Raw genomic sequence first — 16,621 nt, 5'->3', positions numbered from 1 at the left:
TTTATTTCATAGGGTATTTTCCGAGACATATTTTTAAAAAATATATATATTTGGATTCTGCTCTGAGTGACACATCTGAGTATAATGCTGAGGTATTGTGCACACCTGCTAGTTAGCATGCAAGTGGTAATTTCATTATTTAACCAATTTGCTGTTCTGTAATTGTTTAACCATTTTGCCGCTTATTACACAATGCATCACAGGCTCTTCCATTATTGAAGGCTAAATAGAGTAATCTGCTGAAGCTTTCAGCTGTTTTTTTTTTCCCCTGTGGCTGTAATGGATGTTTTCATGTGCCTAACCCCTCTGCTAGAAAACAAGCCCAAGTACATCTCATACCAGAAAAGGTTATTTTGTTTAGCTTATGAGCAGAATGCATACGGTGTTGAATCAGGCTTGAAACATGTTCAGTATGCTAAATTCACCTATTTTGTTAAGGGTTGGGGCCTGTGTGATATGCATGAATTTCTCACTGGCGAAACGGATTTACATTTATATACAAAGACAGTCTGTGCAGCAATCATTTTTTATACCTGTCCTCGTGTCTCTCCGACAGTGCATGTTTTAAGGATTCCTTCCTGAAGACACAGGGGAAACATGACTAATTTAATAGTCTTGATACTTCCATGGATGACCATTACAGGTCCTAATTCTGCTTGACGTGGCCAGATTTATGACCAGGGGGTAAAAAAATGACTGCAGAGATAAAATGTGATTTTGCCTGCTCCCCTGGCTAATCATCACTGGCCTCAGTACACTGATGCAGGAAAATAAGACGGTGATTGGACAACATCTGATGACATGGCCTTCTGTTTGGCGTCCGCGAGAGGTTTGCTGGTAATTGCCAGTCTGTTGAGGGAGGTAATGGAAGAAATTCTCATTCAGCTGAATTTATAGTATATGAATAAAACTGGGACAGCAAGGGTATAGCTAAAAATGAGGTAATCCCTCAGCATAATTAACCGGAAAGGTAAAGTCATATAATAGCTTCTTACAGCTGCCATCCAGTATCACTGGAGTGCTGAGCATCACTCAGCTGCCCAGGCGAACTTCAACCGGCAATTGTAGTGACAGAATATTTTCTATCGCTGCGAAAAGCGGTGATAAAAAATCTTTAGACTCAAATTGATAAATAGACCCTTCATATTCGGATATTTAGGGCATTTGTAAGAACAATCTTATTATGTTTTTCATGTAGGTGTACCCTAAGTGTTAATTACTCGTAAAATGATTTTATATATATATATATATATATATATATATTGTCAAGGTACAGCCTAGGATCGACCATCAATTCACCCCAGCACCGGCTTCCCCTGACTTCTCGTGCGGTCATGATGGTCTCTGTGTTCGCTGTTTTACTACTTCACAGCAGGAAGTCCTCTCAGTTGCGACTGATAGCCAGGAACCTGCAATGATTTATTCGCTATCCCAGGTAATGCTACTAGTAGTGGATAAACTCTCTCAGCTACTGTGGTTGTGCCCTCTGCGGCTGGCCCTTCAGGTGTGGCCCAGGGTTCTAATGCGATGCCATCCCCATTGCTGCCTGCCTCTATGGAACCTCCGTGGATGCAGTCCTTTACGCAGTCAATTCAGGGGTTAGCGCAGGTGTTTGAGTCCTTTAAACAGATGCTGGACAGAGAGCGCAATCCTAAGCATAAGCTTGATAAGAGGGACAACTATACACCAGTCTGATATTGAATGACTCTTATGTTCCCTCTGAGCAGGAGGAAGATCTATTGGTGGTCTCTGATGGGGAATCTTCTATTCCAGAGGATCCCAGCCACAGGCAGATGCTTAAGAATCAGACTGATAGGAAGTTAGAGAATTATCTCAAGACTATTTACTCTAATGCAGGTGCTGAAAGCTCGCCCGGCCCTTGCTTATGCCTGGGTTGCCAAGGTTATTGGCTGCTGGGTTGACACCCTGGAGGATGGCCTTACTTCAGGTGCCCAAAGGAATGATTCTCTCTCGTGGAGCATGTCCGTGAGGCAGCTTCTTAACTTGAGGAGGCCGCCCTAGACACTGGTATACTAATTTCCAAGGTGTCGGCCTCTGCAGTGTCCACTAGGAGAGCTCTCTGGCTACATTCCTGGCGGGTGGATTCTGAGTCTAAAAAGGCCCATCAGGCTCTCCACTTTTCTGGGGATGTTCTCTTTGGTCCGGAATTGGACAAAATATTGGCTACAATGGTGGCATCTAAGACAGCCTTTCTCCCTTCTGGGGCAGCTCCTAGGTCGCTATCTACAGGGTAAGGCCAAGGGGTTGTCATTTTCTAGGTCCCAGGGTTCCTCTGCCAAAGGGTTCCAAACCAGCAGCTAAGCAGCCCTGGACCTCCAGACACCCCACTGCTATGCCAGCCAACAAGCCTTCCGCATGATGGGGCAAGCCTCCACCTGGGTGGGAGGCTGGCTTCTTCTTTTTTCTGAAATATGGAGGGCAACCATGGAGGATACCTGGGTAAGAGGGGTAGTCTCCCAGGGGTACATGTTGACCTTTCAAGAGCATCCTCTGGCCTGGTTTTTCTCCACGGATCTGCCCTTAGATCAGGAGAAGGCAGAAGCTTTCGGGGAGTCCATTCACTGTCTTCTGGCATCCAGGGTCATTGTTTCGGTTCCTGCATCTCAGTAGTGTTTGGGCTTCTATGCCAATCTGTTTTTGATCCAGAAGCCCAATGGATCTTTCCGGCCAATTCTCAACCTGAAGTCTCTCAACAAGTACTTGATGATTCCCAAGTTCCGAATGGAATCACTTCGCATGTTCCCATCCATCTCAGTCATCAGCGATTCCCCAGTTTTGAGGTCCAGGAGGATCAATTCCAGTTTCGGGCTTTGCCATTTGGTCTTTCCACAGCTCCTCGTGTGTTCATGAAGGTCATGGCGGACATGGCGGCTCCTCTACAGAGCAGGGGAATCCGAAATGTTTCCCTATCTGGACAATTTGCTTCTCCAGGCCTAGTCCCCATAGATTCTCAGGGAGCACGTCCGGGCCACAGTGGATCTTCTCCAGGCTTACAGATGGGTCATCAATTGGAAGAAATCCTTTCTGACTCCCTCTCAAGAAATGGTGCATTTGTGGGCCTTGATAACCTCCAGGGTTCAGCGGGTGTTCCTCCCGGCAGACAAGGTTCGGGACTTGCAGTCCAGGATTCATTTGTTTCTGCAGCACCGCCGGGTATCAATTCATTCTTGCATGCAGATGCTGGACTCTCTTGTCTCCACCTTTGACATGGTGGAGTATGGCAAATTTCATTCCCAGCCTCTCCAGTTGGAGATTCTAGCCCGGTGGAACAAATTCCATCTTCAGCTCAAGTCCCAGATGATTATTCTTTCTCAGGTAGTACGTTATTCCCTGTTGTGGTTCCAGGAGTCCCATCTGGTCAGGGAACATCCGTTTTGGATTCTGGACTGGGTGTATCTTGAGACATCCATCTTAAGAGCTAAAGGATTCTCCAAGTCAGTCATTAACACTTTGCTTAATACCCATAAACCCTCTTCAGCTAGAGTTTACCATCGAGTTTGAAGAACTTCCTTTGACTGGTATTCAACTAGAAATCTTAACCTCAAGTCATTTCGACTCTCTTGTATCCTCCCTTTTTTGCAGGCACGGCTGGATTTGGGCCTACACCTTGCTTCACTAAAAGTGCAGTTTTCAGCTCTTTTGGTCCTCTTTCATATACAGATTGTGCTGTTACCTGATGTTCAGACCTTTCTTCAGGGGGTCCTCCATGTACAACCCCCATTTGTACCGCCGGTGGCTCCTTGGAATTTGTCTCTGATTCTTAGGGCCCTGCAGTCTTCGCCCTTTGAGCCCTTGGATACTGTGGACATTTCTCGGCTTACCTGGAAGACTATCTTCTTCCTGGCCATAGCTTCTGTTTGACTGGTGTCGGACTTGAGCACTTTGTCCTGTCGCTCTCTGTTTCTAAACTTTCACGAGGATAGAGCTGTCCTTTGGACGCGACTAGGTTACCTTCCTAAGATAGGTTCCTGCTTTCCAGTTTCCAGATTCTTCTCTGGAGGAGGCCCTCCGGATTTATGTACATAGGACAAAGGACATGCGTAGAACAGATGCTCTCTTTGTTCTGTATGACTTTCGCAAATGGGGCTAGCCATCGACTAAGCAGACGTTTGCCAGATGGATCCGTGTGACTATTAGCTATGCTTATGTTGTGGCAGATCTTCCTGCACCGTCCTGGTTGGTGGGAACTTCATGGGCAGTACGATGTGGTTCTTCTGTGGAGCATCTGTGTAGGGTGGCCACATGGCCTTCTGTCAATACATTCCTGGGGTTCAATTCCTTTGATATGTGTGCCACACCTGATGGGGCTTTTGGGCAAAGGGTTCTCAGCACAGCCCAGGAGCATCCCCTCCCTTAGGTGATTATCTTTGGGATGTCCCAGCATAAAGCTTGTGTCCCCTATGGAGAAAGAAAAGGAGATTTACAGTATGTGCTTACCTGTTAAATCCTTTTCTTTGATTCCATAGGGGACACAGGACTCCCACCGTGACGTACCTGGCTTGTGGAATTTGCTCTGCTTTCGGTTCTCCTGGTCACATGTCTTGTGTGCATGCCGGTCTTCCTTCTTCTCCTTCTTGCTTCTTGTCTTAGGCTTGCTATCTTAACTGGAGTGGCCTATGGCTGGGGGTGGGATATAGTGGGAAGGGGGAGCCTGGGCTGTGTCTAACAAGGTTAACCGTGTGGTGCCCAGACCCCTTCCCACCAACCCACCCACCAACCTACACCAGCGTAAAGCCTGTGTCCCCTATGGAATTGAAGAAAAGGATTTAACAGATAAGCACATAAATCTCCTTATTTTTTATTTCTCTTAACATTTCCTATTTTAATAAACGAGTTGTTTAAACTCATCCTTCTGGGAAAACCACACAGTGCATTAAAAAAGTGATTAATGTTTCAAGTAAGGACATGTCTAATGTAGGCATTTAGAATCTAATAGAAAGCAAATTTTTAACACAATGTAATTTTCTTTTTGAGTAGAAGAAAAGTATAGTACTATTTTGTCAATCCATTTCTAAATCTGGTAAAAACAAAAGCCATGACCCACATTAAAAAATAATTACTATCAGGGAGGGGTAGAGAAACATAGCCATCTGTAATATGAAGTGACGTTTTGATTCTCCAGGACATCTTTATAAACATTTATAAACATTTGTGGTATCTTAAGTTTTATTTTAATAATTTATAGCCGGTTATTTCTCTACTTAAAAAGGGAGAGTAATATAAAATTTTTAAACTCGGTATCTCCCAATGACAAATATGCTTTTGCTGTTTGATTCAGTGTAGGGGAAGCATATCTGGCATATTAGAAGCCTAAAAATGATTGAAACATTAAAGAAACAGCAATCATGTTGAATCAAAAGCTACAGAGATGAAAGCATACTCAGTATAGCCAGTAGCCCTTCTTTAGGGGTAAGAAAATTACAAAGAGCGTCTAGGCTTATACAGTACGTAGGTCACGGTAAGAACACTATTAAATAGTAAATAAATTAACCTCTTTCTGTCTGAGTTATATTAGCTTATGAAGTTATATTTCTGCAGAATAAAAACATTTTGTTCAGTCATTTGTTCACTCTAGCTGAGTCTTACCTCTTGTTGCGGAGTGTGTTATTTTTCAAGCAACGCCTCAATCACAGAAAAGAAAAAAAAAAGAAATGTAGTATTTCTGAGTAGTGACGACTATATTAAAAAAAAAGTCAGAAACACTGTTCAAATCGCAATATAGCTCATTGGACTGGAGATACCTTTAAATGAACCCAGGCAGTAATTTAGAACACCTACAATTTTAGTTTTTGGTGCAAAAGCCCTTCTTAGCCAGTGCAATACTAATCTAGATGGGACAGTGTGAGACAGATGCATTTCAGCATGAAAGAGGGAGACTCTGGACCTTTGCTATAATGGGTGGTGTTTTAGAAAGCCACAACCTAGATTCTAAAAGGTAGGCTGAGGCTCCTGAGACTAGTGATGTGCAGAAAGAGAGACATGTTGGTGTAATCACTGACAACTGTGTGAGGATCGGGCAAGGAGAACTTCGGTTGTACACTCACACAAAAGAAGACATCCCTTATATACAAATGAGGCATCAACAAAACCCTCCTAAACTGTGCCAGAAAGCTAAACTCTTTTGAAAAAGATGCTGTATAACCACGTATTAGTGGAAAACAAGAGCCCAATATAATGGTGCATACTGCTTGGATTATCATGGCCTCAACAGCTGCATGATATGGGATGCTTATCCATTGGCCAAAAGAGGATGAAGCTCGGTACTTTCCACTGTGGATCTGGCCAGTGGGTATGGGCAAATTTATGTGGCTAGAAAAAAATGATCAGGAGAAACATCTGGCCTGGTTCGATTTGGTGCCGCAGTGGCTTCAAACATTCAGCCTGAATCCGAAGCCGTGAAAATACAATCTCCTGAAGACAAGTACTAGGACCCCTGGCCACAAAGAAGGGAATGAAACCAGCTTGGACAAGTTGATTGCAATTATACGATGGAAAACACCTAGCACACTCACCAAAGTGTCCTAAGAACTTATGCGAGAGATGGTATTAACCAAGTAAAGTAAAATTTGGTGAAGACCCCAGTGTAGTGATACTCAGACTTCAAAAGGCTGTTTGCACTATGCTCTGAGTCTGTAGGTGTTGGGATCTGTCCTCTCTCAAGAGCAATAATGGGAAGGACAGGGTGATTACCTATGGAAATTGGAACCTGCATAAGTCCAAAAGCACCCTAAGAACTGCAGTTCATTAAAACTAGAGCTATTGGTGGTTATTTACAGAATACTTCGCAGGAAAGACATTCGAGATTGTCAATGTAAACATTGCCCTGGCATTTTGGACAACACCATGCATAGAGCCTTGGAACAAAGTTGGGTCACAAGGTTGGCCAAAGTCCTGTAAAAAGTTCACTACAGTGATGATGTAAACAGAATGAAAATACCAATGAATTTCCTGATTCCCAGTAGATGCCCTAATAAAAGGCAGAAATGGGAACTTGTACAGTAAATTGTTGAGATCCCAGACCTCGCCAAGTTGGAACCTCTTCCAGGACGTGAAGCAACTGCTGATACAGTCTATGCTGTCTCAGCAAGACTGTGGATTGCCCTGATGCAGACACATGGATGCCAGCATCAGGGCAATCCACTAATGAAAATTTAAAGGAAGATAGCCCTCCACAAGAGAATGCTTTTGCCCAACAAAAATAAGAATTTACAGAACTGTGATAGTTTTGAAGTGCAGGAAGGAGCGATGTACGACTGTGCCTAGCTGGAACAGAAATGTCACACAATGTGGCAAGACCCACATCTGGGTACAAACAAGACCTACCACTTGATCCTGAAGTTGTTCCTGCCCAGACTGCAAGAAGTAGTGGAACAGCCATGCTGACAGTGCCAACACTGCACCATTGTGTTATACCCGGAACAACGGCCACCAGTGCAGAATATTGAGGCTTGCTTAACCCCTGGCTGTAGATTGTAATGGATGACTACACATAGAGATTTAGCTTAGCTTACTGCTGTTTGTTACTGTAATGCTTACATGACCTATAAATGGCGTTAACAGTACGGTCCCCATTGCAGCAAAAGACTTTCCTGTTCCAGCGAAGCCTCCCAGTACTCTGATTCCCTGCCAAGTGAAAGTGGAATGCGCATGCACATTACTTAACTGCCCATCACCGGCAGTGGTAGGCTGCCAGCAATACATCAGAGGATGGCGCCATGGAAGAGGATTTTGTTAGACCTTGCTGGAGAAATGAGTCTTGTTAAATGCCGGCGGCATATTCATTAGTATCACTGTGATACTAAATTAAATATGCCACCAGCAATAACGAACACTACTTAATGGATCCCCTAGTGTTCTAGCAGCCCATTTATTAAAGCTTTGGTATTTGCAGCAATAATTAATACTTTTTTATTACCCTGATTTATGAAAAGAATGACTTACTCAGCTGTCCTGGCATTAGTGACCAGGAGTGGTGAAAACCAACGTACACATTCGTAGGCCAGATTTCATTCTTTAAAATGTAATATATAATTTATATGCAATTTGTTTTAACCTACTGTACATTAATAAAGTTTATTTTATTTATTTTGATAACTAAATTAATATGTTTAAACACTGGGGGCGGGATCCACTATCTTCAAAAATGCATTCCTCATATGCTTCCAGCTCCGAAAAGCTCCGGGAGGTTGGACCTGATAGGCAACACCGTCTATAGATGGCATTGCCTAATAGAAGCCTATGGGCCTCTTTTCAGAGATTTTCTTCAGAGGGATCCAATAGGAACCCTCGCAGGGTTCCCTGCAGCTAGCAAATGCGCTGTCCGACGGCCGCACATGTGCAGAATAACACCCAAGGGACTTCTGGGTCATAAACCCGCACAGCAAAAGCGGAAGAGCTGTCCTTTGCTTAAACGGTCATGTATACGGTATTAATAAATGTGCATGTATTTAATAATAGCGGGATGCATCGAATTTAAAATGCGATGTTTGATGTATCCCGCCCAATATGATGGTAACTCTATTAATGTATAGGACAATGAGATAAAGATCCCAACACCAAACCTCACCAGCAATAGGGCTCTCTGTTGATAAAGTGGCTTAAACATGACAATAGTGGAAAGTACTTGTATTAACCTGTCTATGAGGTGGTGTAAGTACATTCTCCCTGGCACCTACGTAAGGAGAGTGGGCCTGATTCAGAGCCGCTCGTAAGCGGCCGCTTGTTCGCTCCGAGCGATGTTCGCACAACTGCGCATGCGTATGGGTCGTAATGCGCATGCGTCAACCAGTCGGAAATCGAGCGCTCGCAAAACAGCGAGTGCCTGCTAATTTGAGTGACAGAATGAGGCGTTTGAGGGTGGTAACAGGGGAAGGTGCTTGAAAACGGGGAGTGGTGATCCGAACGCAGGCGTGCCAAACGGTCAAAACGGGCGTTTTAAGGGTGTGCATAATTAACAAAGCAGCGTCATCGACCACGTCACTTGGTTGTTTCTTAGCCTGAACTGTTCGCATGATTGCGGTAGGAAAATCCAACCACAAGCACTGCGAGCAGTTCAGACGCCTTTCGATGTACTCGATTAATCAAATAAATAGCGGAGATGACGTATGATGCGAGCGGCCAAGGGACGTCTTTACAAAATAGCGAGCGCATGTTTCGTTCACTCGCTCAGACATGGAGGCGTCAACAGACCGCAAAGAGCGAGCGCTCAATTTAAATATCCAGCCCCTTTCTCTGAACGAGCGAGCGCAAATAGCGTCCGGCTCTGAATCAGGCCCAGTGTTTCCTTCTGTTTTGTCTTGCTTGCAGGTATTGCTTAATGGTGTCTTAGATGAGTCCAGGTGAATGTACATAATTCTATCTGTACTTCAGTGTTAGCACATAAATATCACCGTCATATACAGTATGTATAAACAAAAAATGAGAACCTTGATGTTGGGTCTTTATCGATATGAACCAATAGGACATATTTTTCTTGCAGCAAATATATACAGATTTATACTAAAAGTATAAGAGCTGACAACTGTGTACCAGGCTTGCCTACCCTCCCGATTTGGCCGGGAGCCTCACGATTATCGGGTGCCACTCCTGGCCCCCCCGGAAAGGCAGGCAAGCCTCCCAGCAGCCAGCAACCCTCCCGACCTCCCCCAGAATAAACTAGATACCCCGCAGTGGGGGGGCTGGTGACTCGATTCGTGCTGAATCGCGTCATCGTGGCACCGCCCCCTTCTTCACAATGCCGAAAATAATGGCATTGTGAAGATGGGGCAGGGGCCACGATGACACGATCATGCGGCTCCGCCCACAATGTGCCATCAATGACTGGGCACGCCCCCCGCTGTTAGCCGACAATTAGCTCCCTCCCGGAAGGAGGGAGCTGATTGTCTGCAAGTATGCTGTGTAATACTTTGCATCTGTAAAGTGCAGTACTCTAAGAAATACAGACGTGTCAAGAGCTAGCTTATGTATTTTCCATTTGGCTAGTAACTGGCCAAAAGTGCTTTACGGAGGGAGGTAATCAGGTGTAGGATACTGACTGACAAGTGTCGGTATCCTAACCTTGTTGGGATGCCAACGCCGAGATTCTGAACACCGGGATCCCAAGCGCTGCCACCCTGTACCCAACCCCACCAAACAACTGCTCAACACATACAGTACCTGTGTTGAGCAGTTGTTTGTATATACACTGGACTAGTGTATTCCGGCCAGTGGCGTATCTATAATGGGTGCAGTGTTTGCGGGGCACACGGGCCCCTGGGTCCAGGGGGGCCCCGCACAGCACACCCTGCACCCATATTAGTTTACTTTATTTAAACTCATCTGTCCGATGTCCCGCGTCGGGTGTCTGCGCTGCTCAGAACACTGGAAAATGGCCGCCGTGGCCATTTTTCCGGTGTTCTGCGCATGCGCAGTAGACTCTGGGCACACTCTAGTGCCCGGAGTCTACTAATGCTCCGGTGGCTGGCCAGCTGCATCAGTCGGCTGCCGGCCACCAAGGAGAGAGGAGGGGGCCCCGCACAGGGAGTGCACACAGGCCCCCTCCTCTCTTAAGACACCCCTGATTCCCACCCTGGTTTACTATGCTATCTGGGAAAAACAATTGTCCACCATTGTCTGTTGCATACTCTGCTACGCATTACACAAACAGGTCATCGTGGTAATGTTATACTCTGCTAATAAAATAAGCTAAATAAAATCTCTAAGCAGAGCAACCCACATACAGTATAGTAAATTCCACAATGCAATTGTTGGACCTGCATGTATAACAGGGCTATTTAGCATTTACCATAACACAGTATTAAGGAAATTTAGAATTAAGAAGAAAACTTTGGAAATAATAGACCTCCTAATTCACATATTCTAAGAATCAGTGTGCTTAATGCACTGGAACAAGATTGTACAGGGATTCTACAAAATACTACACTGATGTACACACCGTGTAATGCAAACAAGCACGAGAGAGTGACTGTACCTTTGTGCCTGGATCTGTACATTTCCAACACGGCTGCAGTTCACCGGCAAGACTTTAACCATTTTCCCATTTAAACTGTATTTTTTATTTGCTTCCATCTCTTTCTTTTAACATTATATTGATTTTCACTTTTTTGTTGGCCTAATTACACAACGGCAGCTGAGGTTGAGAAGCCAGTGAATGGTACATAATGGGTGAAGGATTAAAAAAAAAAAATAGGAGGGTGCGTGTGTGTAGTGATTGAGGTGGTAGTGTTTAAAGCTTGTCGACCCCAGTCTGGGATTGCTGCCAGCTAAATGAAAAGCCTCATCAACTGTATCTAGGAAGATGGACAGAAAATAATCTTTTCAGATGAGAATGGCAGTGTATGAAGGGAATAGACGCCATAGAAGAGAACTGAGACTGGAGTGGGGTCATTTGTAGAATGCACACAGACTTAAAGAACAGCTAAGTCACTCCCGTCTGCTGGTGTTTCTATACTAGGAAGGATGCTTATCATGCTGCAGTCCCTGATGTTATCTCACAGGGGATAGCACACGAACATTACTGGAAGAGAATAGAGAACAGAGACACCTATTGGAATAGTCAATGTTTGACAGGCTAGAGAAATTACACAGGTTTAACATTTCAAGACTTTTTGTACTATCATCTTGTTTCCATGTGCATGTGATAAAAGCTTAAAAAATGCCTAAATAAATGTTGTACAAATGGTAACATCAAGGTATTCTTTAAATAAGCAGAGAGTGTCAAATTAAGTATAGTGCTTACATATTACACAGTGTACCACAGAGAATGTTTTAGCCATTCACATCAGTGGTATCCCTCCCCGCAGTGACATCCGGTGCGGGGAGGGATGCCTTGTGCATGGCGAGGGGGCGTGAATTGAGAAAGGAGGCGAGGCCTCAGAAAGGGGCGTGGCCTCGCGGCCTGAACCCGATCCCCGGCCCATGTATCTCTATGGAGTGGTGGGGGGTGCCGGAGGTGCGGGCACTCTCTCACTGTGACAGGAGCCGAGTGCTGCACTCAATTCTACAGTACAGCACCCGGCTCCTGTCACTGCAGGGAAGCCTGCACCTTGGGGTCACACCTCGGCGGGTGACACCCGGGTGCGGCCCGCGCCCCCCTTGTGACGCCACTGATTCACATCAGTGCTGCTTACAATCCCTATTCCCTATCAGATGGTCAGGCACACATACACACTAGGGAAAATGTTTTAATCAGAAGTCAATTTACCTACTAGAATATTTCTGGCATGTTGATGGAAACCAGGGTACCCACACATGCAAACAGGGGGAGAACATACAAACCCCAGGTAGACAGTGGCTTTGTCAGGAATTGAACTCATGACTTTAGGCCTATGAGGCAGTAAGGCTAAGCACTGTACCAACCATGCCAGATTGCTCTAAATAGACAAAACAATATGGAGCAGATGTCAATTTGTTTAGAGTGCACCATACTAATTATAACAGCTGAGCAACTGATATATGATTCGCTTGCCCTGGTATGCTTGTGCAAGATTTTGGTTTTGGATATCTTTAAAAATTTGTAAAAACTGCTAAAATCATGTAACTTGGACTATTTTTTGTTCCTTTTGTATTATTAACATCACTAACATTAATTTCCAGTCATTTCAAGTCAATTTTGTCTAACTCACAGCACAATTGTGTATTAAAGTTCGAGGGGGCCCCGTGTACATCGGCCCCCTCATCTGAGCAGCATCCCCTTCCCTCTACATCCCCGAACAGGCATCTTACCTTGCTCTGGAAAGTGGGACTTTCCTCCTAGGCGGCGCCATCTTCCCAGAGATATTGGGAAGATGGTGCATGCACACTACATAGCAGAGGCTTTGGCACCGTGGCAGAGTCTTTGATGTCACTGCACAGTGCCGTCTTCCCGAAAATGTCACTGGGAAGATGGCGCCATGGAGGAGGAGGGACCCGCTTGCTGGAGTCAGGTAACTATACAGTACTTGGTTGTAAACTCTGAGGTGGCAATCAATTTGGTCATCAATTTATTGATAACAGATATCTCTAACTCATATGGTGACAAGGAGAAAGGGAACATATCAGTGTCAGGCTACCACTTTGAGGCAATCAAGCAGCAGCCACCCACACACAGAGCTGTGCAAGTGGTGCTGCCGCCCAGGGCACAGGGTCCTGGGGGAGGCACCGTGGCTGCCCCACGGCACCTGCATTTGGCTTGCAGGGTGCCTGGAATGCTGAAGAGCTGTTTTGGTCATGCACTGTGCTTCTTATAGAGCCACCCAGAGCGTCTGCCTCAGCCTGTGCTCTTCTTGCTAATTTGCAGTATAATACAGTAGAACCTTTCCAGGGGATTCCACGCCTCTCGTTTGGTTGGTCACACCCCTCTGGTGGCTGCTCACACCCCTTTAGCAGTATGCTGCAGCTGCTTTTCCCTACCCACTTCAACACTGAGCCTATATTACTTCTTTGTGGTGAAAATTGCAATAACATTAGCTAAAATTCACCTAAACATGTACTTTTCATATAAAGTGCCTCTAGAAGGTGCAATAGACATCCTAATAAAAGTATGTTATTATCCCTGATTACCAGCACTCTCTTAGCCCCCAAAAATGCAGGAGCAAAGTGCTATGCAGATCCCTGCTAAACTAAAAACATCTGATAAAAGCACCTTGTCTACCGTTTGGCTCTTCCGTAAATAATATATATATTTTTATTTTTTTTTCATGAAAGTACAAAGCAAGCGCCTTCCACAGAGCTTACACCATTTCTGCAAATACAGGTTGAGTCTCCCATATCCAAAATGCTTGGGACCAGGGGTATTTTGGATATCGGAATATTCCGTATTTTGGAATATTTGCATACCATAATGAGACATCTTGAGAAGGGGACCCAAATCTATACACAGAATGCATTTATGTGTTATGTACACCTTATACACACAGCCTGAAGGTCATTATATACAAATATAGTTTGAGATAACTTGTGATAGGCAGCGGCGTTTGTGGGAGGTAACGAGGGGTGGCTACAAAAATACAGGCCTGCCAAGTCCGTTTTCTGTTCTAGGGTGTGATGCTTGATGCATCGCATTCAGGATGCAATGCTTTCCACCACCCTTTGCATGCAGCATGCCAGCGTTAGCAACGCTGTTATGCATGAAGAACACTGCAAAGGACCGCTCTCTCAGTAAGAGCAACTCTTTGCGATGACGTCCTTCTGCACATGCGCAGAGGGACGCACGTGCCACAGGGGGTGCTGGGAGGGATCTGATTGGATCCCTCTCACAGCACTCTCTTGATAGAAGCCCATAGGCTTCTATAGGGTAGCGCCAATCAGGAGATGGCATTACCCACCTCAACCAACCCCCCAGAGTGCATCACATTCCTAGGCTTGGTGCATATGAGAAATGTGGTCAAACCCGCATTTTCTAAGTTTGACCGCACACCGTCCCTAGTGAACCTCTGCGAATTCGTACGCAACTGCAGAGGCCTCGGCATCTTAGGTGAGATGAACATTCTGAGACAGCATAAGGTTGCTCAGATGTTCGATTGGCGACCAATGTTCCTGATGTTTCATCTTTTGCGCACAAGCGGCGGATGTGAGATACTGGAGGTGGGCGTCTCTGTGCACAAGACATCAGCTAAATCATTAGCATAATTTTGTCAAAACTGCTGCGCAGGTCTGTAGCTAGGGTAGTGCGGCCGGTGCCATCGCACAGGGCACCACAGGTCAGGGGGCGCTGTTTGGGCCTGTCAAATTTCTGTTTATTATCATTCTTGCTTGTAGCTTCCTCTTATTTCATCCCCAGCATCTCCTGGCCTCTCCTATCTCTTCCCTGGCCCTTCCCCATGAGGCCATTCCCCTTTTTTGGGTGCATTATGTCCCTTTGAAAAATGAGGGGGCGCCAATGCTCTTTCTGGCACAGGGCACCAAAAAGTTTAGTTACGGCTCTGCTGCTGCGTACAGAATCTCAGTCGCCATGGGATTTCCGTGCACCTCTGAATCTTGCCCTATAGCTTGAATGCTAAAAAATACAAAGATATAGGAATGTAACTGCATTCCTGGACACAAGGCTTAGTCATCTTTACAACCCTACAAAGTCCTATAGTTCATAATGAACTGTGGAGCAGTGAGCTGCAGTCTCTCTCCTCCTTACTCTGTTGTGCTTGAAGAATTTGTTCATTTACTATTGTTGCCTCGAAGCGTTTCTAAAAGACATGGCACTTCTGAAGCCTGCCTCTGAGGAAGGTGCTCCCTGATGGCTCATAGGTTGCAAGGAACAGCGACAGCTAAGCAACAAAGCACCCCTTACAATGATGAGGAACATAATAGGTTCTGAGGAGCAGAGAATGAAATGTAAAATTAGCCATTAATCTCCCAATACCCCATGCACAAGGCTGCAATTGAGACACAGTTCAGCAGGAGCTGCAAGTCAGCGCTGGATAACAGAACTAATAAAAGTCAGCCTGGCAGCAGCAGTCAGTCATGATATCGCTGCTGCCCCAGCATGGCACCTCTCGCTGTGCTGTAGGACCCAGTACAGTAAAACCCAGTGATTAAGCTAATGGTATCGCTGATGTCTCTTTGTTAATTATGGAGCTGGCACTTTCCACAAATTCTCAGGACATTTTTTATCCCCCTTTTCCTCTCCGTCAGTCCAGCAACTTAATAACAAGTGAAACGATCTTTCGCACTAGAGAGCAGGAAAAATTAATTAAATCGTTTTGTATTTTGTGTTTTCCAAGAGCCACTATTCCCCCAGGGAAAAGCGGTCTGATTAGACAGAGCAAGTGTAAATGAGAATGTGTATTTCATTTTAAGATCACATGATATTTTTCCTCTATCATACTATACTGTACTTATATATTTTATCATGCCTTTTTTGTTTTCACAGCCTTTTTCTGTATTTCTTCTTTCAGCTCTTCCCCAGGGAAAAATCTGATGTTGCTTCAACACTATAGAGACCGACTTGAAATACTGTAGCTTTTGATGCAGATTCACTTATTGCGGAGAAGGTATCAGGTTCATTTCTACTTATTACTGCTTAATCTTGATGAGGGATTAGACATTTTGACCAAGGCACTTAAGACTACATAGTGGAATCTGCCAGGGAGGTCATAGCTGTAGGTAAAAGTATCATAGTAATGTGCTCAAAGGCTGTGTGTACGCACAGATGTGGTTGTTCCTGTACATACAATGTTGTTGGTTTTTATGTCATTTTCTTTTTATTTAAGGATTTTTTTCTTTTCTTTGACTGCAAAATGAGAAAATTACAGGATTAATATCACTGAGGTGCATATTAATTTACAGTACTCACATGAAATGTTTGCTCATACTATATGGTAGTGACTGTATATGACCGATATTATTAATACAGTTCCTTGGAATATACGCCTCATTTGGCTGCAGAATTTCACACCTTTCTGCAGCAGAACTGGTCATTCAGTCGAATTCCTTTTATAATTTATGCTCCATTGGGAATTACTAATCCTATCCAAACCCCACTACAGGGCAGAATACAATGACAGGGTTGTCGACCTAGCTCTGCGGAATGCCATTCTGTATAATGACTTGGGAAAACAGAATGGGAAATACAGTATAGAGGCCTGATTCAAGGTTGCTGTATGTCTGTTCTATCTTGCAATGTTTT

At 44.7% G+C, this 16,621-nt stretch overlaps 1 long non-coding RNA gene across 1 annotated transcript in view; it reads left to right on the top strand.

Moving 5' to 3' along the window:
- Nucleotides 1–16,621, top strand: part of LOC148506042 (uncharacterized) — a 107,188-nt gene that overhangs the window by 41,651 nt on the left and 48,916 nt on the right. Inside the window, exon 2 of the long non-coding RNA XR_015869826.1 lies at nucleotides 15,891–15,986. This is a non-coding gene — a long non-coding RNA (uncharacterized LOC148506042). The remainder of the gene's footprint in view (nucleotides 1–15,890; nucleotides 15,987–16,621) is intronic.

This window comes from Taudactylus pleione, unplaced genomic scaffold (assembly GCF_031769625.1).
Source record: "Taudactylus pleione unplaced genomic scaffold, aTauple2 ptg000431l, whole genome shotgun sequence".
In the NCBI taxonomy this organism is placed as follows: Eukaryota; Metazoa; Chordata; class Amphibia; order Anura; family Myobatrachidae; genus Taudactylus; species Taudactylus pleione.
Note: the sequence above shows the minus strand (reverse complement) of the source record. Positions and strands in the feature narration are given on the sequence as shown.